The sequence below is a fragment of the Miscanthus floridulus genome, chromosome 11, assembly GCF_019320115.1.
Source record: "Miscanthus floridulus cultivar M001 chromosome 11, ASM1932011v1, whole genome shotgun sequence".
NCBI classification, from domain to species: Eukaryota; Viridiplantae; Streptophyta; class Magnoliopsida; order Poales; family Poaceae; genus Miscanthus; species Miscanthus floridulus.
This window is the reverse complement of record NC_089590.1, coordinates 34,937,533-34,960,319: the sequence shown is the minus strand read 5'-3', so window position 1 is coordinate 34,960,319 and position 22,787 is coordinate 34,937,533. Positions and strand designations below refer to the sequence as shown.

The window sequence follows — 22,787 nt, the reverse complement described above, 5'->3', positions numbered from 1 at the left end:
TGGCCAAGTCACTCCACGACTACTCCACCCCCGATGTTGCCAACATGCCCATTGGGACTGCTGTCAACATGGGTACCAAAAACTTTGAGCTATGCACTAGCCTAATCACGATGGTGCAGGCAAACCAATTCCGTGGTTTGCCAAGCGAGGATGCAAGTGCACACTTGCAACACTTCCTAGAGCTTTGCAACACCATTGTCATCAAAGATGTCGCACCAGCTAGCATCAGGCTCCGTCTATTTCCCTTCTCCCTTGTGGGGAAGGTGAAGCAGTGGTTCTATAAAGAGAAGGAAGCTGTCAACACATGGGACAAATGTTTTGTGGCGTTCCTCACAAAAAAATTTCCCATGGACAAAACCAATGCCCTGAGGGGGAAAATTGCAAACTTCCAGCAAAATTCACTGGAATCCATCCCTGAGACATGGGAAAGGCTCTAGGATTACATCTAGGCCTGCCCACACCACGGAATGGAAAATTGGCTCATGCTCTAGAATTTCTATGAAGGGCTCACGCCCATGTCGACGGGGCACGTAGATGCCACTACTGGAGGAGGATGCCTCAACGCAAGATCGTCGTCAAACTCCTCCTCAATCTTATCTTTAAGAAGAGCATAGGTTATATCCTTTGTTACAAACCCATACAACTTCTTCGATAGCTCATTCCTAAGATCTATAACATCCTTCTTGATATTGTCAGTAACAAGTGGAGGATCAACACCAACACAAGGCAAAGCCAAATACACAATGAATAGCAAACTCATCGACGATGATTTTCTTGCCACCTCCAATTTCCAACAACACTTTCTCTAGATCCAATATATCCATCAACCATATGACACCGCCTCTATTGATTTGATTAGCCTTCAATTTAAAAAGACCACCAAATCCCATCTCTCTAATCTTTTCCTTCACCTCATGACTAAGAACTTCAACAAATTGATTAATTTTCTTAGGCGAGCAATGGCAATTTAACTTCTTTGGCTACACATCATCAGAATTTTCAACACCAGGAACTTGCAAAAAAGTCAATTAAAACTTTCTATAATCTCCTCTAATATTTTTTTCATCTTAAATAGATAAATTGATTGATTAAAACAACAACATACACTGCATATGTATTCATTGTGACTATAACATTACAAGCCACACAGTTACCACCAAAAACACCTATCAGTTACAAATTATTGATAACATTGTACAAAAAAATATAAACAAAAATGATAAAAAAAACCTCAATTCTTTTTGATCTAGGCTTCGTTGGATAGCTTATTTTTTTCAATGGTTCATCGGACTCTGGTACATCATCAAGCCTACTTCGCTTCTTCTTATGCATAGCAAACTTTCCTGCACCCTACGCTCTAACAACACCAGTACAAATCCATTTAAAATAATAAGAGCAAAATAACAAAATCACTTACTGTAAGCACAAACTTCAAACAAGGGTACCGAAAAAAATACCTCACCATTCTTTCCTCTACGCTTCCTTTGTCTGCAAGAAGCATTTAATAATACATCTAAAGTTTCTAATGCAACATTCTCAGAACCACCACATGCTTCACCATCCTTGTCAACCCTAGAGAGATTTCCAATCAAACAAGCCTTTTCTGTATCGCAATGTCCACCCATCTAAATAAAAATGAATCGTGAATAAATTTTAAAAAAAGAAACATTGAAAAAAATTAGGTGCCGCGTAAATACAGACACTAGAAAAAATGGCAAAAAAAGGACATCCCCCACATACTATAATAAGCACATGATAAACGACTACAGAATCTTCGACAAAGGTAAGCGATTTGGTAGAGGAATGCTTACAGTGACACCACATGCAGGCAATGCGAACGGCTAGCCAAAAATCAAGTGCCACCGGGCCTCCGCTAGGGCGAGGTCTGACACCGGTGACCTAGCAATGCGAGGACAAAAGGCAAACAACAACCACACCACGCAAACATGAGAAACTACAGCAGAAAGTGAACACAAACAACAAAAATAACAGACCAACCACAACAATGCGAATCACTTGTGAGTCCCTAGGGAGAGCAACTGCTCCGCGATGCGATGGCTTGCCGGCAACTCTTTCGATGAGGAGGCGAGAATGTCAAAAGGTTGTAAACACCAATAATAAAGGCAGTAAAACCCTATAAAATAGATCGGTAACTCAGAGATTTAAGAAGAGCAATGGAATGGAATGGGAGAGAGCCAAAAAGGTAGCTTATCTCAGTTTCACCCAACGCATGTAGTCGCCGACGCTCGCTAGCTACCGGGGTCGTGGCCTACCAAGGACGCGGCCTGCCACCCCTGGGGAAATGACTGTCGTGGCTGTTGCCTGCCGCTGCTTGTGGGGATGCGGCTCCCAGTTGTGAGCCATGCCATGTGTTATTCCTCTGAGTGATGCTGACGCTCATCTCCTTTTCTTTTCTGGTTTGGGTGGCTCTCGTTGCATGCACTCGTAAGCGGAAGACATAAGGCAAGTTACACCAGGAAGACTGAGGAAAAAAGAAAAGCTAGGGGCAATGCGGTAATTTTAGTCCTTTTGTCCATCACATGAAATTGTTTTGCCAAACAAAGTGAATAAAAACAGCTTAGCTTCACCGATAAAACAGTTCATTGAGCTAAAAACCAAAAAAATAGCTTCACTAGTGAAGCTGAGCTATGCCAAATGGAGCCTAATAAGCACATGATAAACGACTACAAAATCTTTGACAAAAGGAAAGAGATTTGGTAGAGTAATACTTACAGTATAACCACATGTAGGCGACGCGAACGGCTAGCCAAAAATCAAATGCCGCCGGGTCTACGCTAGACTGAGGTCTGACACTAGCAACCTAGCAATGCGATGACAAAAGGCGAATAGAAACCACACTTCACAAACAAGAGCAACTACTACGGAAAATGTACACAAGACAACAAAAATAACAAACCAACCGCAACAATGCGAATCACTTGCGAGTACCTAAGGTAAGCAACTGCTCCATGACGCGGTGGCTCACTGGTGACTCTTCCGACGAGGAACCAAGAATGTTAAAAGGTTATAAACACCACTAATAGAGGCAATAAAACCCCTATAAAACAGATCTATAACTCAGACACGGAAGGGGAGCAAGCGGGATGAAGCCGTGCAACAAGGGCGGAAAAAAACACAGCGAACACATCACCTCCATATACAGAACAAACGCAACCAAAAATAAATACAATCATTGTAATTACTATACACATAGGTAGTAATCACTTTAAAACACACCTGTAACTCAACAAAAAATGACGCATCATGGGAGAAACCAACACATCCGTATATACCCGAGACACAAAATAGATAATCAGTTAAAGATAGGTGCAGTAACTGATGGAAAAACATGATTGTAACTCAATAAAGCGTACGGATCGGGGGAGAATCAAAGACATCACAACCAAAGCCCAATGTTTGTAAATACTTTAAATATAGATAGTAACTAATACAGAAACATGGATGTAAATCAACAAAGTGGGCGCACAGCGGAACAAAAAAATGATGTCACCTATATGGCCCACACACAACCAAACACAAACGATTGTAAATGCCAAAAAAATAAGGGCAGTAACTACAACGAAAAATGGCTGTAAGCCAATAAAATCGAGCATGTCTTAAAAACGGGAGCGGTACCCCACAAAAAATTACATCAACAACAAAACATGTGTGCGTCACCACAAAAATAGGAAAAATAGCCACACGCATGGCCCAAACAACAAAAAAGGCCAAGTTGGGCCATGGGAGGCGGCGATAGGTGGCATGGCCTGCCGGCATGCAAAAAAGATGTCCATATACAGCCTAGAAATAACCACAATCAACAGTTGTAACTGTCGGAAATTTGAGTAGAAGCTACAATGCAACATGGTTGTAACTCAACAAAGTGGGCGCAGCTCACAACCGCAAGCGGTACACAAGAAAAAATAATATCATAAACAAAACACACACGCGCGACCACAAAAAAATGTGGCCCAAATAACAAAGAAAGCATAGGCTGGCCCGGAGAAAAGAGGCCTCCTGGCCTGCGAAAAGGGGCATATCGAGTACACGGCCCACAAACAGCCAAAACATCGATTGTAACTACACTACAACACTACTGTAACCGAACCAGAACATAGCATACAAAAGATGATTGTAACTGCCTGACATTTGGTACAGTACCTAAAACACAACACCCATTGTAACCCGACACACCAAAACAAACAATGAAAATAGGATGCGCCTGCGCCACAACAAAAAACATAAACAAACAGGCGCACACGGCCCAACAAACAACAAAAGCTAGATTGGGCCGTGCGGGGAGGTGGGAGGCGGGGCGGCCTGCTGGCCCACACAACTAGGGATGTGCATAGTGGATATATAGTCTGCACGTGGGTGCAGGATATAATCTCTCTATATATATATATGGTGAAAATATTTCATACTATAGATGGATCTAGGAACTGTGGAACGACCCTATTTGGTGGTGGCGTGAATGGCAAAGCGCCAGGGTGCAAACCCAGTTCCTGTGACAAAGAAAGTCCATTGCCATTTATCATACCCAAAAAACTAAAAAACTTCAAAATAAATATAGAACCCCAAATAAATACCATGCAATTGTTAGAGAAATGAGAAAATTGCATTTTTAACAGCCCAAACAATGCGCTTCGCAAAACTAACACCTAAAACGTTTCTTTCATAAAAATAGCAGCCAAAACAATTGCTTCTTATTTTCATATGCGCCTACTCTAGGCTTAGGCTTAGTTGCTAGTGAGGTTTGCATACCTCTTGATCAAAGGTGCTTGTGCGCTCCACATTTGTACTTGGTGGGTCTTGTAGTCTTGCGAGACCACACTAACCGCGTTTGTGGTGTGGCTACCCCTGTGTACCAGAGGGAACAAGGCCTACGACGTTTTGGCTGAAAGCTTAATAGTGAAGATGGCGAGGAGTGATTCAGGAGAGGCTTATTGGAAGGCACATCGAAGACCCACTTACGCATGGGGAAGGCCCAAGGCTATCCATGGAGTTACCTAACCGAGATCTTGGCCCTTGCGAGGGGCTCCAATAAGAACTAGGGAAGTTTGCTTGCTTCTCGATACCTCAGTAAAAATACTAAAGTTATCGACGGGAGTTTACATCTCTACCTCATATTTAGCTTCTGCATTTATATTGCAATCTTATTTGTGTGCTTTATACTTCCTAGCATAGTTGATAGGCTAGTTGATAGGATTAGAACATAGGTTGCATTACTCTTTTATGATAGATATAGTAACACATAAGCAAAACCGTAGTTTCATATTTGGATAGTTTATTTATTTGCATAGGTTTTGCTAAGGTTGGAATTAGATGCCACAGTTAGAAATAGAATTTTAAGTTGCCTAATTCAACGCCCCTTTTAGGCGTCAGGGTCCTTACACACTCCACCCCACTCGTTATCCCTCCAAAACCAGTCCACACCAACCAATCAACTGCCCAAAACCATGGTTCAAAACTAACTCAAACTATCACTATGAAATGGTTGAGTAAAGACCGGTGGCCTACGCTCCTTTTTTGCATTCAATAACTATTAACCACGTGTTGCGGTAAGAGAATCTCTAGTAGTACTAACTATTTCTTTATTTAGGGTAGCCTCCAATTTTCATACTACCTATATTTTGCTCCCAACTCCAGTAGCACTACCTAAATCAGAATACCTAAATCAATCCTAGTAGAGAATGACATGTGGGTCCCATGTGTCATCCTCTTCCTTGTCTCTCTATCATAGAGAAACTCGGCCATGGCAGGGAGGGTGCCTGTAAGGAAGGGGCGCGTTGGACAGGGTCGCACAGCACTGCTGTGGCCACGGCGGAGAGACGCGCCTATGGGGGAGGGGTGCGTCGGACGAGGAGGGCCACCGGAGTCGCACAGGGATGGAGTCACATGGGAACCTCTCGGCCATGGTGGGGAGGGTGCCATCATGCGCCCATGGGGGGCAGCTGGCCATGCCTGGGTAGGGGAAGGCAGGGATGCTAGGCGGCTCGCCGGAGATGGCGACGTGAGAGAGAAGGGTGGCATGGGAGATGGCTCGCCGAAGATGGGAGGGGATGGTGGGGGAGGTCCGAGGAAGAAGTAGCCCATCGGTGGTGGGCGGATCTGGTGATGGCTCCCTAGGGCTGACCGGTAGCGGCTCTATAGAGGCGCTCCCTGTAGCGGCATCGGGCAGCGTCGGGTGCTTCTGAGTGCCTACGGGAGGAAAAAGATGATGGAAAAAATAGGTAGTCACTTTTGTTGGCCCAGCACATGTAGGTAGTGGGAGGGGAAATTTGTTGGGCCAACAAAATTAGGTAGTCTGATAGGTAGCCTGTTGGAGACATTTTTTGCCCTGCACTACCCAGATTTAGGATAGGTAGTGGGTTTAGGTAGCCTGCTGGAGATGCTCTAAGTGGTCTATGGCTCACAAAGTCATGACCATGCCGCCCTTACACCATGCCACTTGTTGAAACCACGATTTGAGCCCATTAGAAAACCAAAAGTGCATATCAACACCAAGCCATACTGGTCCACTCAAACACTTAACTCAAACCAAGCTCGCCCACTAGTCTTCTCAAACCGTTAGCCTCCAAACTAAATTAACCCAATAGGATAACCAGACCTTGGAAACTAGTTTCAACCCGAACTATTACCAGGTTTGATCCCGCAATCGCATTAGGCTACTATACCTTGTGCATAGCTAATCTAAAAAAGAATTATGGTAGCCACCTATAAAGGTATATATTTGTGTTCCTAAATTTGATATTAGGTAAGCGTATTAAGGAAAATAGGTATGTGTTGGCATAGTGTAGGTTCCAAAATATTAATAGGGTACAACTATGTGTATGACCAATATGCAAAAAAAAGGAAACAAAAATGATCAGGTGATCATTAGATACATTTTGCATGAAATGGATTAATAAGCACTTTTAGCTTAAACTATAAGCTAATTGAGTTAATCGTAAATTGTAAATATTGCAATAATAGATGTTATTGGGAGGGAATATCATTGGACAAACACTTTGCACAATAGAAATTTATGAAAAAAAATATATAGGGTCGACAATGCGAATTTACAAGCGATAGATTCAAGTAGTGATGTATTTACACATCAGGAGGTAGGGAGCGAGGGGCTACCAGGTGGGGCCGTCGCCCAACCCCTAGGCCCACCTATCAGCCTCCACGTTGTAATGTCGGTTCTCCATCGCCTCCTAGGCTACATCTATGCCGTTCCTTAAGTCGGTTTGATCCAAGGGCTCACGTTGGACGCTCCAGCCTATATATATCAGCCCCTGCCCCCTAAAGGCATCAAGTCATTTGAGAAGATAGAAACCCTAATCATCCTCAGAGCTCCACATATTCTAGGGCATAGCTAGTTAGGCTAGCTCTAGAGGGAGGCAAGCAGGCTTTGCTTGGATTCCCGATCATGTCAAGAGTGTGGTTCGGTATAATCTTTATACCCCCTCTCTCTTTTGTATCTCCATTATTTTTATATATTTGCTACAATTGTTATGACAATATGAGTAATCATCTTATTAATGTTCTTTGTTATAATGTTCATTGTCTACTTTGATTATATACCTAGTATAGTTGGATTATCATCATATTCATGCATATGTTCGTATAGCACTCACCCTAAGGATCCATGGGTGGGTGGTCGACATTGTGTAAGTGTGGTGCTTATACGTTGTTTACCTATGGATACACCCTATATTCCGGGTTATGTTGTAGATCGTGGATGTGACACTCCTGTTGAGTCCTTTGTAATCCACTCCCCGATGTAGGTAGCATGTAGGATCTGGTTACGAAGGGGGACAAGCTCTGTTCTTAATCTCCCTTAGTAATATCCCTTATGTGTAGATATGAAGATGATCTTAGCAATGACTATTAGGTGTAATTACACTCATCAATGTATGCTTTGACTTATAATTAAGAATGACATAGGAATTATTCCTCTAATATTCTACCTGATCATGCTAATGCCATAGAAAGGAGTACTCTAAGTGATTTATCATTATCATTGATCAATACTTATCATATATATATCATATCCTATGACTTACCCTTGTTTTGAGTAGAATATTGGTTATGGTTTACCTCTCCATCAATATTATAAGTTATCAATACATGTCGATGCTAGACCTTCCCTGTGGTAAAAATATAAATAACAATACCTAAAATACTCTTAGGTGAAGTGCTACAATGGTATAATTATCTGTGTGCTTGTAGATTCCTCTTCATTCATATCTATATATTCCTCCTAGTCACATAAATTATTAAAAGAACTATTTAGTCATATTCTAGTAGTAATGCTAGGTAGTACCAACAAGTAGTGGGTTTAGGTAGCCTGTTGGAGACATTTTTTTCCCTCCACTACCTAGATTTAGGATATGTAGTGGGTTTAGGTAGCCTGCTAGAGATGCTCTAAGTGGTCTACGGCTCACAAAGTCACGACCACGTCACCCTTACACCATGCTACTTGTTGAAACCACGATTTGAGCCCATTAGAAAACCAAAAGTGCATATCAACACCAAGCCATACTGGTCCACTCAAACACCTAACTCAAACCAAGCCTGCCCACTAGTCTTCTCAAACCATTAGCCTCCAAACTAAATTAACCCAATAGGATAACCAGACCAAGGAAACTGGTTTCAACCCAAACCATTACCAGGTTTGATCCTGCAATCGCATTAGGCTACTATACCTTGTGCATAGCTAATCTAAAAAAGAATTATGGTAGCCACCTATAAAGGTATAGATCTTTGTTCCAAATTTTGATATTAGGTAAGCGTATTAAGGAAAATCGGTATTTGTTGGCATAGTGTAGGTTCCAAAATATTACTAGGGTACAACTATGTGTATGACCAATATGCAAAAAAAAAATAGGAAACAAAGATGATCAGGTGTTGATTAGATACATTTTGCATGAAATGGATTAATAAGCACTTTTAGCTTAAACTATAAGCTAATAGAGTTAATCGTAAATTGTAAATATTGCAATAATAGATGTTATTGGGAGGGAATATCATAGGACAAACACTTTGCACAATAGAAATTTATGAAAAAAATATAGGGTCAATAATGCAAATTTACAAGCGGTAGATTCAAGTTGTGATGTATTTACACATCAGGATGCAAAAATTTGGGTCTGAAGTGAATATTTACATGGGATAAATTTTGTGCATCTAAGAGTTTATTTGAAATCCGAGGGATCAAATGAAATAAACTAAACTCAAATATCGTCAAGTATGGAATTGCACTTTTTTAGAAACACGTGACACCATAAATGTAAATTTACATGAGATAAATACCACATAGTGCAATCAGAGAATATGAGTGCTAAACAAGAAAAGTACTATACATAATTTAGAAATTTATTGAAACTTAGGGGATAATGGTAAAACATCCTTAAGCAATCTGGGCAAGGCACCAAGGCCAAATCGGGCAGAGTTGACCAGGACATTGGCCCCATCGAGCTTTTCATGAGGGAGGCTGAGAAAATCTATGTTGCAGCCTGCTTGATCTTTGAGCCCATTTGGGCCACCAAACCCTTGTTAGCGTATATTCCACAAATTAACCCTTTTAATATCACAATTATCTTCAAACACCAATTTTTCCTCCTAAGGGCCCATTCGGTTATGGTAAAACTAGCCTAGGAATTATTCTAACCGATGAAGCTTATACAAATTTAGCTAGCATTCCAGCTAGGATTTTTTCCAGGTTGTCATTCAAGGTGAAACAAATGAGGCCTAAATCTATAAACCGGATTGTCCTCTTAACTTTTAAAATTGTTTGTTTTTGCACCCTGAGCGGTTTAGACAATGGTTTTAGCCTATATGTTGCCACATTGGTGCACATGGCATGAAAATAGCCATGAGCAAGGTAGGACTACATTGATAGTTTGAGAGATCAAATAAACTATATTAAAAATTGTATACATATATAATTTCAAAAATGTCTAAATAATCTTTTCTTGAAAAGTTTTATGCAATTAAAAATATAAAACCATTGTTTATTCTCAGAAATTTGTTAGATCTTGCAAAAAAATGGAGTCGGTTTCAGTGTTCCCCAAAATCATGTTTTATCTTATGGTGCCTAGCTTCACATTATTTGAATCTTCTTTGGTCCACTTATGGTTATTTGCTAGTAAATTCTCTACTTAGTTGACATTGATGACCCAAACTACATAGAACACAAAGTAACTTTGAGATAACACAATTTTATGTAACCACTTCACCATTGGTCCAATCTATATAACCTATATAGATAGAACGCACTAAAAGATATGAACTCTTATTTCTCTACAACCACGTCGCTCCACGTCCCCTCAAATTCTTATCTCTGTGAGATCATCATGTTCGTTCAAATATCTATCCATCCATGTGGCAGAAGGATTGAATGGTCAGCAAGCTTTGGTGATAGTTGTGAACCCATTCATCATATTTTTGTGGCACATCAACAAAGCAACCATCATTCAACTTAGTTATGAACTAAGAAAATTGAACACACAACCTAAATGCTCCATCTGAATTGATTCTATAGGGTACCAATAAAAATTAAAAGAGACAACTTAGATAGTGCCCCAAATCACCAGGAACCGCAAAACACATAGTACAGATATTTGGGACTGGGGCTCTTACCTTGGAGGAGCCATCTAGAGGGTGAAGGGGGTAGCCTGTAGGTGGAGGACATAGGGGGCCGTAAACCCAAGCGTCTGGCTATCGGGCAGACGCGCCGACTAGGTCAGGGGTCAGGAGGAGGAGGCATACAGTCGTGGGCAATAGGCGCTGGCCAACAGTGGGAGTCTACACGGGTGGTGGCGCACCCTGGTCTTGCGATCGTGGCACCGCCTCGACTCGTGAGTTGTGATACCAAAAGGAAAAATTCTATCGACTTCAATTTGGAGGATGTGGGGGTATAACCCTAGATACCCATAGGGTTGTACATGAGCCACGCCGCTAGGAGAGGCCTAGCCCACACTACTAGAAATATCCACTTCTATAATGAACAACTTTCATCATTGAAGGAGCCAAATTCGTCATAATTTCTGTTTTGTGATGAATTGATGACAAAAAATGGTTCGTCATAAAAGTCGCATCATTCTTGAAATTCTATGGCGATTCTAGAAAATCATCATAGAAGTGGATATATCTATGACAAAAACTAACAGTCAAAGAACTACTTTGGCATGCATGGTAGGGGGCAGCCACGTTGGTGAGTGCTTCCATTGGAGATGCTTTCCATGTGTACATGCTATAACTGGTTGCATTGGAGATGGTTTAGGTACATGTCACCTTCTTATTGCACAACATGGCCATCTCTGGTTCTTGACCATTTTAGGTTCTTACTAGACCACATGTTGGGACCCTGTTATTCCACATGTCAGTTTTCTATTGGCACATGTGTCGTGTTGCGGTTGGGTTAGGTGTCACTTCTTCATTGGACCATGTGTCGTATTTTTATTGGTCCACGTGGCATGACCACAATACCATGCATGTCTTTCTTTTACTCGACCACGTGTCTCAATGTTGTACATTCACGTGTCGGTATTTTATTGGGCCACGTGTCGCGCCCTGAGCTACCCACGTGTCTTTTTCTGATTTGACCATGTGGTAGGATGGATTTGTGCCACATATTTTGTTTGTATTGGCCCATGTGCCCTGTTTGTGGCTGTTACACGTGTCATTCACTGGTTCATCCATGTGTCAGATTCTTATTTAAAAACATGCTTGTGCTAGATCTACCACGTGCACACCAATCATTACATCAAAGAAAATGATTTTAGATCTACACTGCTGCACAAAATGACTACATGCATAATTATATTGAACCTAAATCAAATAACAGTAGTTCAGCTCAACAGCAAACCACTAACAAAGTTCACATATCAAGCTGCCAAAATTTCACATCAAAACAGCAAACAATCCACATGTTCACTACATCAACAAGACTGAGAGTTACTAGCGCTTAAGAGCATCATCTGCTCATGGAGCTTATTATACTCCTCCTATTGATGTTTCTTGAACTCCTCAAACTCCCTATTAGTGTTTTCTGCCTACCTCTTAAGTTGATCCACTTGTTCGATGAGGATAGCTGAACTTTCCTAATGAGCAGCAAGCCATTCCCAAAGTCTAGAGTAGCTTGTCCTAATACCAGTATTCTTCAAAGAAAAGGTGTTGTAGCTGGCCTAGGAGAGGACCTTGGAAACAACATTAGCAATAGGTTCTGCTCGTATAGTTTCCATAGCTTCCTATGAAAACCAAGGAGTAAACATTAGGAAGAGGACTTAAATTGTAGAACCAAGAGATTATTCCATTACAAGAAATGAATAAGTCTTCCTCAGCCTACTATTGACAGAGATTCATAAGTGCAACGCATAGGTAACATATTAACTGTTGTAATATTACAACTTCAAAATGATGGTGCCACTTTAGGCTCCTCCTACTTTTCCTTCTTTTATGCCAATGGCTTCAGTAGATTTTAAGGAAAGCAAATGAAGATACTTACCACTGCTTTTCTTATAGCATCGCTCAGTCCCGTGTTGCTACTAGTATGGAAGTTGTTGAAGATTCCCACTGCATCAACATCTTCATGAGGTCGATCATGTTCTTCAACGAGCACTTCTTGATCGTGTCCTACGTCCTTCCTATTTTTATCCTTTTGTTAAAATTGCATATGCCATTCTGTTGATATAAAAGGCATTGCGTATTTAATATAAAAAGAGTAACACAACCATCACTTACATATGTTTGTACGTGGGAAATATAGGAGCGAGATCTTATAACCTGGTGGCACTTGAATTTTTCAAGGTTTCGCTTGTTATGCTCCAAGACTACCTATAACCACAATTGTGTTAGACTACAGCACAAGTAGACCACATAAAGACTAGACAAGAAATAAATGAGTTCACACACACACACACACACACCTTGTTCTTGGAACTTAACCATATGTGGACAAGTACACACCACTGTGTGTCATTCATGTAAGACACATGAGAGGTCTTTCTGATTTCATCAGCAGGGACGCAGTTGAAGTAAGATCGCTTGAACCTATACCGTGTCTACCATACAATAGACTGGAATATACTCGTGCATGCTTCTTTTGTTGCTTCATCACTGTCATCAATGGCTAGCCTCAACTACAGAAGTGTGAATGCAAATTAAATCCATTACTAAGTTGCTCAAGGCAGAGTTGACTATCAATAGAGGATATACATACTTATAGATAGCTTGGACACAAATCCATTGAGATGTTTGATCCATTGCTTGTAATGTTTCCAGTGCAGGAAAATTAGTACTTGAGACCTGACTACTGCACCTGCCTCTGAGACAAACTTGATAGCGTGCAATGGATCATGAGGCCTTCTGTTCCCCTTAACAACTGAGATGGGCATCCTTGTTCCCATTGATTGGGTGGTTTTGTGAAGCCCAACCCCCTTAGTTGCTTGCCTCAACTTCCTCGCTCTTCTCTGTAATGGTACTATACAGTTTTCATACATTCAGATTGTTAGAAAAAGTAACATGGATATCAAATAGAGTGACTTGATTTATAGACATGTCTAAGGTAGTACCAACCTTTGCAAGTTTGGTCATTCTACTAGTGGGGAGGTGGAGTCTCCTCTTCGGCATGGCTAAGGTCATCTTCACATGACCAGTCCCTCATAGGGCTTTTGTTCGCCTTTTGCATGCTGACTTTTGGACCTAGTTGGAAGTACAAGATGTTGCAACTCTGCTAGACTAGTTGGCTTCACTCTCTTGGATTGTCATCCCCTAGGACGCATATCGATGCTGCCTTTTGCCCTGCTGGCATGGACTTCTCTATGGCTTGTTTAACCAACAACCTAAAATTGGAGAAACAAACTTAAGCGGCAAGCACGTAAAAATTGCATTGCTACCTAAACCAACCCCCCTCCCATCCCAACATGACAAGATAGAACAAGGACCTCAATTGCAAGGGGTACTGGCTCTTCTAAATCTATATCTGTATCACCATATCCCTGAACACGCTCCCTTGCTTTAGAGAGATATTTTAGATTTCAACCTGTAGATTACAAAGGCATTTGTTGAGTTAACCTTGTACCGAATGTCAATAAAACAGAGCAGGAGCATGTAAATTAGGCGCCTAAACTACAACTTATATGGAAGCCATTACTTGAATAAAGCACATGTGAACTACAGCTTATACAGACGCTATTACTCAAAAAAAGCACATATGAACTACAATCAACTAAGAAACATGTAACCCCATCACTATATATCTACATGTCCTAGATCCAACCACTAGAATACAGCAGGCATCATAAGGCCTTCTTTGGATGCGCATGTATTCATCTTGATCCACATGTGTTGAAGTACATTGGAGTGGAATTAAACTATGTTCCATTCCAATCCACTCCAACACATGTGAATTTAGGTGGATACACATGCATCCAAACAAGACCTAAAAGAAATTTGGGTACCTCTTCCTATTCCTAGCTATGTTGCATCGTCAACATCGCCCTCTTGTCATCCTGGTCGCGGAAGTGGTGCGGCCAGCATCGACAAAGGGGTAGCAGATCCGGTGTGGCATTCATCAACGATGATGCTAGGGCTCGGTCATGGCAGGTGCTGATGTAGGGGGTCCAGATCTAGCATGTACCGCCATTGACGGTAGTCCTTCCATCATCAGTGGACCTGCTGTCGATGAAGGGGATTAGATCTAGATCCAGCTCTAGATCTAGCTAGGGTTTGAAAAGGTATGAGAGATGGTGCGGCTAGAGAGTGTAGAGGGAGTCAAGCTGCTGTGCCAATGAGCCTAGCTAGGGTTCAGACTAGGGTGGCAGAGGGGGTTAGGATTTGGAGCAGGATGAGAAACGGTGCGGCTGGTCTGGTTGGAGAATGGAGATGGAGGCAGAGATGATGACTCATTATGCTTTTATGTGGCCATCACAATACCACAAATACCCTTGTGTAAAATCGATGGCGTGGTAAACCAATTTCTATGAGTAGGGCAAAAGAGAGATCTAATTTTAAGTTCGTGTTGGCACACTACTAGGCGCGGGGATTTCATTTTTGCCCAAAATCAAATTTTTGTGTGGGCAGATCACTGCCCCATCTAGCGTCTGGTGAGTAGAGACTGAATTTTATATGATGAATGATGATGATGTATACGGAGTAATACACTAAGGCCTTGTTTGGATTCATGTGTATCCGCCTTAATCCATATGTGTTGGAGTGAAGTGGAATGAAATTTAGTTCAATCCACTTCAACACATGTGGATTGAGATGAATACATGCGCAAGCAAACAAGGCCTAATATGTATTAATCGTTGGATCACCAATATGAATCCCCAAGTTTCGGTGGACCCCCCCCACGGTAGTTAACAACCATTATAAACCATCAATATAACATGAATAAGGGCATAAATATGATCACCAACAAAGATCTAGGGGTTTAAACTAATAAATTTCATGAGTTTTGGTGAATCTATATTTTTTATAGGGTTTAACAAAAAAACCATCAAGGTGGACCTACATGTCAGATTTAATTGTGCTTATCCGCCACAAAACAGACACTAGAAGGTTCTAGAGGACACCAGAGGACACCATGCCAAGGCAGACAGGCAAAGGTTGCCAGGTAGGGCTAGCCGGCCCCACCTATAGGTCACCTAGCCCCTAGGGCCCACTGTCAGCCTCCATGTCGCAATGTTAGTTCTCCACCGCCTCGTAGGTTGCATCTACGTCATTCCTTAAGTTAGTTTGATCCAAGGGCTCATGTTTGATGCTCTGGGCTATATATACCAGCCCCTACGACACCCCCTAAGGCACCAAGTCATTTGAGAAGATAGAAACCTTAATTATCCTCAGAGCTCCACCATATTCTAGGGCATAGCTAGTTAGGCTAGGTCTAGAGGGAGGCAAGCAGGCTTCGCTCGGATTCCCGATCATGTCAAGAGTGTGGTTTGGTATAATCCTTCTACCCCCTCTCTTTTGTATCTCCATTATTTTTGTATGCTTGCTACAATTGTCATGACAATATTAGTATTCATCTTATGCATGTTCTTTGTTATAATGTTCATCATCTACTTTGATTATATACTTAGTATAGCTAGTGTCGGTGTTTCGTACAAGCACCGGCAAGTAAATTTATAGTAATGCGCGTTAGGTTCGGATGGTGCGCTAAAGGACACAGGAATTATACTGGTTCGGGCGGAACGTCCCTACGTCCAGTTTGTTGCTGCTTGTGTTATTAGCACCATAAACGATCTGTAGTAAGGGATACAAACTGCCGAGAGAGGGACTGGTCCCAAGTCTCTGATCGAAGGATTGAAAGGTGGTCAAGAGCTTCGTAGCTGCTTGAATGTGTGTGAGTGCGTTCTATTGTTCGGTCCTATTTTTTCCCCATCCCTTTGATGGAGGATGTGCCTCCCCTTTTATAGATGAAGGGGCTGGCTTTACAAGGGTGAGGGCTCCAGAAAGCGGACTCTACTTAGCCTTGTGGCTCATGTCTACCTGGTCAGGTCCCCCACTCTGATGAGTGCGCAGGAAGATAAGTGCTCACGATATTGTCGATATCTCTGTAGGATGTCCGATTAGTCACAGCATGCTGCCCCCAGGGTATGGGTTCTAATACAGTGGTTTTGACTTAGGAGCCTCCCCCAGCCTTGCTCCACACGCCTTCTGGCCATGATTCTTGTTGGGAGAATACGGGGTCGGGGTCCGGTGTAGCGCCGTGGCCAAGGCTCTCTGACCTGGAGGACCTAAGGGGTCGGGAAGGGGGCCCCCTGCTCCCTTGGGTCCACAGCGCGGTGACGGAGTATCCGTCGTTCGTGGAGATAGCAAATCTGTTCTTGGAGCGTAGCGGTTGTCGTATATCTTCGTTGGGTTCCGTGTCCCAGAGCTGAAGGCGGCGCCTACAACTCTACAGAGTGAGGTGCACGCACCTGTAATACCTTTTGGGCTCTGCGGCACCCGGAAAGGTCTAAAGTATTAGTCCTGTCGTTCCCTGGCAGTTCTTTTCCTGTCAGGGCGTAGGGTATGGTCGTTGGAGCCATGGTTGACCCGAACGTCTTGTCTCGTCCTGTACCCATCGTTATCAAGGATAGATATCGATCAGGGCGAGGCTCGTTCTGGGCCGTCGGATGAGACGGAGGCCAATCCCTATCTCTTGGGCGAGGCTAACCCTATCCCTCCGGGATCGGGCGAGGCGGAATCTATCCCTTAGCCTTCGGGCGAGACCGAGCCCGCCCTATAGGCGTCGGGCGAGATGGAGGTTAGCCTTGAGCCTTTGGGGCGAGGCAGTGTTATCCCATAAAGGCATCGGGTGAGGCTGACCCCACCCCTCTGGGATCGGGCGAGACGGAACTCATCCCTCAGCCCTCGGGCGAGACCGAGCCCGTCCTCAAGGCGTCGGGCGAGACGGAGTTTATCCCTCGGCCCTCGGGTGAGACCGAGCCCGTCCAAAGGTGTCGGGCGAGGCGGAACCGGACTCCTGTCACTCGAACAAGGGATGACATGGCGCCCTTATGCGTCCAGGAGTTTTTTACATTTGGTGGTTATCGGTTCCACCCCCGGGGGTACCCTGGTATTAGGTCCCCGACAGTAGCCCCCGAGACTCTAGGTGATTCGGGTAGAACCGCCTGGAGGGTGTTTTTTGATTTAGTTGAAGCTAATTTGCCGGAGGGTGCGCGCGAGCGCACCCGATGGGTGTAGCCCCCGAGCCCCCGGGTGACTTGAGTTGAGTCGCTCGGGGGTTTGTACCGGCCCCTTCGTGGGTAAGGCTGAAGGACTTAATTTTACATTAACTGGGTGTTTTTCTGAGTGGGTCGTGGCGTCCCGTTCGCTAGAGACTGATTCGGAGCTGTCCCAACTGGCGCTTCTGCCCTTGATGGCGGATCGTTCGCGGATTCCTTCTTAGTTGGGCCGGCCGGCAAGTTTCTGGGCCCTAGGTGGGCCAAAGAGAAAAGAAAAGGCCTTTGTGGCCTGCGCTTCCCCAGTGGGTAGAGAGTCCGGATTTGTTTGGGGAAGGCGAACCGTCCGCCGAGATTTTTGGGGTGAGAGGATAGGGACTGCGGGCGCGTGTCCCGCGATGTGACGCGGTGGCGCGCGTGGCAGGCCTGGAGATCGAGGCGGCCGGTTGCCCTTCTCGTGTCCGTCGCCACCTATAAAACCGCAGGGTTCGCCCCCAGGGTTCCGTATTTCGCTCCCCTTCCTTTGCGTTCTGAGACATCCGCCGCCAATCTTCCTAACCTCTCATGCCCGCATCGCCACCGTCAACCGGCCTGCGTTCGTGTTCCAGCCGCCGTTAAGCTCGCGCCTGCCCTTCCCCCCTACTGCTTCAATGGAGTTGTGGGGCAGATCAAGCATCACTTCCCGGCGTTTGGAGGGCCTCGTCCGCCGTGGCCTTCTCCGCCCACAATCCGCCGTCCAGGAGTGGTTGCTTCCTGGCGACGAGGGTGAGCCGGTGCCGCCCAAAGGGTATGTCGTCTCCTTTGCCCTCTTCCATGAGCGGGGATTCGGGGTACCCGCGCATAGATTTCTTCGGGGGCTATTAGATTATTATGAGGTAGAGCTGCAGCATCTAACTCCCAATGGGATACAGCATATGGCAGCGTTTGTTGCCCTATGCGAGGGTTTCCTGGGGATCGATCCCCATTTTGATCTGTGGCGGTATTTCTTTAGCGTTAGTCTGTCGAAGAGGAAGATTGGGGGGAAAGAGGTAGATGCGCCGATGGGGTGTGCCAGCATTCACCTGCGCCATACCCGATCGAAGGGTTACCCGTACATGCGTCTGGCCACATCCAACAAGGGATGGCATTCGCAGTGGTTTTATGTTAGGGATGATGCGAGTGCCCCCCTACCGAAGTACACCGGACGTCTTATTGTGGATGCTCCGGCGTCATGGGGCTGGGGCGTCTAGGCTAAAGACAAGAAGCACATCTCCGACCTTCTCTCCGCCCTCCATGCCCTGAAGGGTCGGGGTGTAAAGGGGTCGGGGATTATCGGTGCCTACCACGCGAGGAGGGTGGCGCCACTGATGGCGCGTGTGCTTCCCCTGCATCGGATGATGCCAGGGATATTGTTCGAGGGGACGGTGCTCGTTGACGAGGCGCTCCCTTATTCGGAAGTGGCGCAGCGTGTCAAGGAGGCGACGGAGCCGACGAAGGATTCTGCCGGCATGGTCCTTGACGTCGTGTATCCGGTGCCCGGGCATCCCCCAATGCGGCCGGAGCCTGGGTTTTTTGAATTCGTAAGCCCTCTTCTCCTGCACTCCTTTCTTTCTCCTGAATCTCCCTTCTTTAATACTTGCTTTTGTGATGTTGGGGCTAGCCGAGGGGGCTAGTCTTCAAGGATAGTCCGGCTCCACTGCCGAAGGACAGGGCTGTGGCGGCGGCGAATCGACTCGCGGCCGAGCGGGACAAGAAAGCGAAGGAGGAGATGAAGAAGGCGAAACGGCTGAAGCAGGAGGCACGGGACCGGGGAGAGGACGTGAGCAGCGAGGATGACGACGATGATGATGATGACGACGACGACGAGGAGGTAGCCGTCAACGTGGATTGGGGCGTCCTGGCGGACGAGGAAACGCTGACAAGTGGCCACCCACCCGTGCAGGGGCCCTTCGCTTTTCACGCAGAGGGAAGTGAATCAATGAGGTCAGTGGAGGCTGGCGAGTCCGCCGCTTTGCACGGCGCGCCAGCCGAGGATCGGTGGATGGGGGACACCGGGCTTGCTGTCGCCGACCCTGAGGCGATCATGGAGGGGGGGTGGTATTGGAGCCGCGCCCGGCTTTGGTGCCACGCCTCGTGATGTGATGGAGGGGAGCAGCTCTGGTGCTGCGCCCCGCGAGACGAGGGAGGGGGACAGCTCCGGAGCCACGCCCGACAAGACGATGGGGGGGAGTGACTCCGGTGCCGCGCCCGATGAGACGAACCCCCCTGCCCCGGAGCAGGGGGCAGGCATGAAACGGTCCCGCCCGGACGAGTCAGGGCAGGGGTCTGGGGATCCGTCCCCAAAATGCTTCCGCCGGCCGAGGACGTCAACGTAAGCTCTTGACTCCTCTGTTTTCTTCTCTTTTTCATTTTTATTTTGACTTAACGGTTATTACCTTTGTGTAGGTTCTTGCGGACGGGTCACCCCCTGGGGCTGGCACCCAAGAAGAGTTTCGCCCTTCAAGCGGGACAGACGGCGTCGCCTGGAGTTACCCCTGTTTCGGGCAGGGGTGGTGCCGATGTTGGGGCCGCGTTGGCCGAACCGACGGCGTCCATGGTGGCTCCCACGCCCGCGGAGGCTACTGAGCGAGCGGCTTCTTCCGTGGCGGGCGTGGAAGAGCCGCCCGAGGATCGTGTGCCGCCGGTGATCGTGACTACGCCGAGCCAAGATCAGCCAGGCGCGGTCGTGGTGGCACCCGAGGGCGTGGTGCAACCCGCGCCGCTAGGTGCCCATGTGGATCCGCCCGTGGCGCCCGAAGCGGTCCAGACGGAGGAGGGTCCAGCCGGAGGGTCCTTGAGTGCTGCGGTGGTGCCGCACAGGGTCAGGAGGGTGCTGCCACCGGCCCCTTTGTCGGGAGGAAGCCGCTCCCCTGCGCGGGGGGAGCCGCCGCTCCAGTGGATGGCTGCTCAGGACCCGACGTCGGCTCTTTTCTCGCTCGATGATCATTCCGAGAGTATGGAGCGAGAGGGTCTTGACATCGGGATTTCGACCATGCTGAACGCCCTGGACCAGGCCAGAGGAGCCCTTCGTGAGATCATTATCCCTACCTCTCAGGTATTCTCTGGACTTTCTTTTTTCTTTCTTCGTGTGTTTGTGGGTTCTCGTGTTTCTGATATCAGTCTTCTTCTTAAGATTCTTGTTGCTCGTAGCCGGAAAAAATCCCAATTCCTCCGCGAGCAGAAGGCGGAGCGGGATCGCCTCTCCGAGGAGGCCCGGCTACGAGCAAACATGGCCGCCCAGCTTGCCATCGTCCAGGAGCGGGAGGCCCAGGCGCGTCAGGATGCGGAGGAGGCGCACGGGATGTTCGAGGACCTGTCGGCGAGGTCCAAGCTGGATGGAGAGGAGATTGCCAAACTCCAAAAAGAACGAGACGAGCTGCTGCAGAGGAATGCCGCGGCTAATGAGAAGGCCAGCGAAATCCTGAAGGAGCTGGAGATGGAGCGGGACCTCCGGCAGAAGGCCGAGAGTAGGGCCACAGCCCTCCAGCAGAAGGTGGACGAGGACGTCGGGGTGGTCCGCTCTCTCCGGGCGGAGCTTGATGACGCGGTGAAAGGAAAGTTGAGTGCCGAGAACGTCGCCGCCAAGCTGGAGAAAGAGGCTGCCTATACGCGCAGGGCCCTTCAGGCGAAGAGCGATGAGCATGATCTTCTACAAGCTACGGTCGGGGTGGTCCTTAACGCCCTGAATGTGACGGAGCCTGTGGAGACCAGCCCGCTCGCGGCTCGTGTCGGAGGTATCACGGCTCGGGTGGGCCAACTTGAGGAGAGTGCCTTTCACGCCGGGATTACCCAGGCCTTCACCGTCGCCCACGCCCATTATGAGAAGGAAATAAACCTGAGGGTGATGAGCGAAGGCTTTTCGTCCACCTACGAGGATGAAGAGCTGGAGGAAATGGAGAAGATGGTCGCTCCTCTTGCGAAGAACCTGGCAGACAGTCTGAAAGAAATGGTTCTCCCTTCGCGGGAGTAATTAGTCGAACAATTTTGAGAATAGCTTATATGTAATATGTGGACAAGTGTCGGTATTTTTCGAGTCTGGACGCCTTTCGTGCTTTTGCGTCTTAATTTCGTTTTGTTTGATTTTTTGTGATTTGATTTTTTACGGTCTTACCAATATGTTCCCCTGAATTATGCCACTGATTATAATGTGAGGAGATTGAGGAGGTAGCCGTACCTTAACAGCCCCCGAGTAAGGTCCGACCCCCGCACCTGCCTGGGGTCGGGTGTTACTGGAGACCGGAATCGTGGTTTTGGTGACAATGGATGTCCTCGCAATAATCCCTGCCCTGCCTTCCAACAGAAATCCCAACTAGGGACTCTATGGGCTCGGCAAGGTGGGGCCTTTGCTCCTGCATTGTTTGGCCCGAGCCCTCGAGCCTTGTTAGGGTCTGATGGGGGTCGGCCGTTATTTGCATGTTACCCCGTCCTCGGTTTTCGCAATCGGAGGGGCTGAGTGAACGACACTTGCCTCGACGGCTTGAGTACCGTGCTCAACGAGCTCGCTAACGGGTACGTTCGTGTGGAATCCGGGTCCATCATTTGCTGATGGGATCGGCAGAGCCCTCTGGTGGCACTCCACAACTTCTTAACCCGCCTCCCGGCAGATGCCTGAGTCGTTCGATAAGCTCAGGGGGCCCGATGGCCTCTCCTCGATGGAGATTCTGTGGGTTTGGCTCGAGGTTAGAATCGAACGAGAGAAGGTCGAGACGTCCCGGTTCGCTTCTGAGCGGGATCGGGCAAAGCCGCTGGGGCTCGTCTTGGTTATCTCTCCCTGGCCCTGTTCGGCGTGAGGCGGCCTCGAGCCCTTCGCGGGCCGACCTTCGAACCTCAGCCTGTGGTTGCCTATATCGGATAAGGCGACAGCCGTTTCGTGATGCGACACGAATCATTGGGATGCAATTTTTTGCATATGAAATGTTTCGAATGCAAGATTTAATTGAAAATAAAAGCGGTAACGTTACCTTGGTGGTATGAGTGGCGGAAAAGCTCCTTCCAGATGGGTTCGAGCCCTGACGTTTGTGACGAGGTTGGAAAAACCTGCGTAAGAATTGCTATTCTTTGTTTTTGTGTCTCAGTGACGATCCGAGCTGTTCGATTAACTTGGGCAAC

The 22,787-nt window shown here is 46.4% G+C and overlaps 1 protein-coding gene and 1 non-coding gene across 2 annotated transcripts in view; both read right to left on the bottom strand.

Moving 5' to 3' along the window:
- Window positions 1-362: 362 nt before the first annotated feature.
- On the bottom strand, window positions 363-469 carry LOC136495033 (small nucleolar RNA R71). Its single transcript, XR_010768826.1, has one exon. It is a non-coding gene; the product is annotated as a small nucleolar RNA R71 (small nucleolar RNA).
- Window positions 470-11,884: 11,415 nt separating this feature from the next.
- Window positions 11,885-22,787, bottom strand: part of LOC136494788 (uncharacterized) — a 79,864-nt gene continuing 68,961 nt past the window's right edge. Inside the window, exons 4-10 of the transcript XR_010768698.1 lie at window positions 13,935-14,032; window positions 13,567-13,832; window positions 13,211-13,471; window positions 12,918-13,130; window positions 12,733-12,825; window positions 12,497-12,635; window positions 11,885-12,239 (exon numbers count right to left, since the gene is read on the bottom strand). The gene's annotated coding sequence lies outside the window, so the exon portion shown is untranslated. The remainder of the gene's footprint in view (window positions 12,240-12,496; window positions 12,636-12,732; window positions 12,826-12,917; window positions 13,131-13,210; window positions 13,472-13,566; window positions 13,833-13,934; window positions 14,033-22,787) is intronic.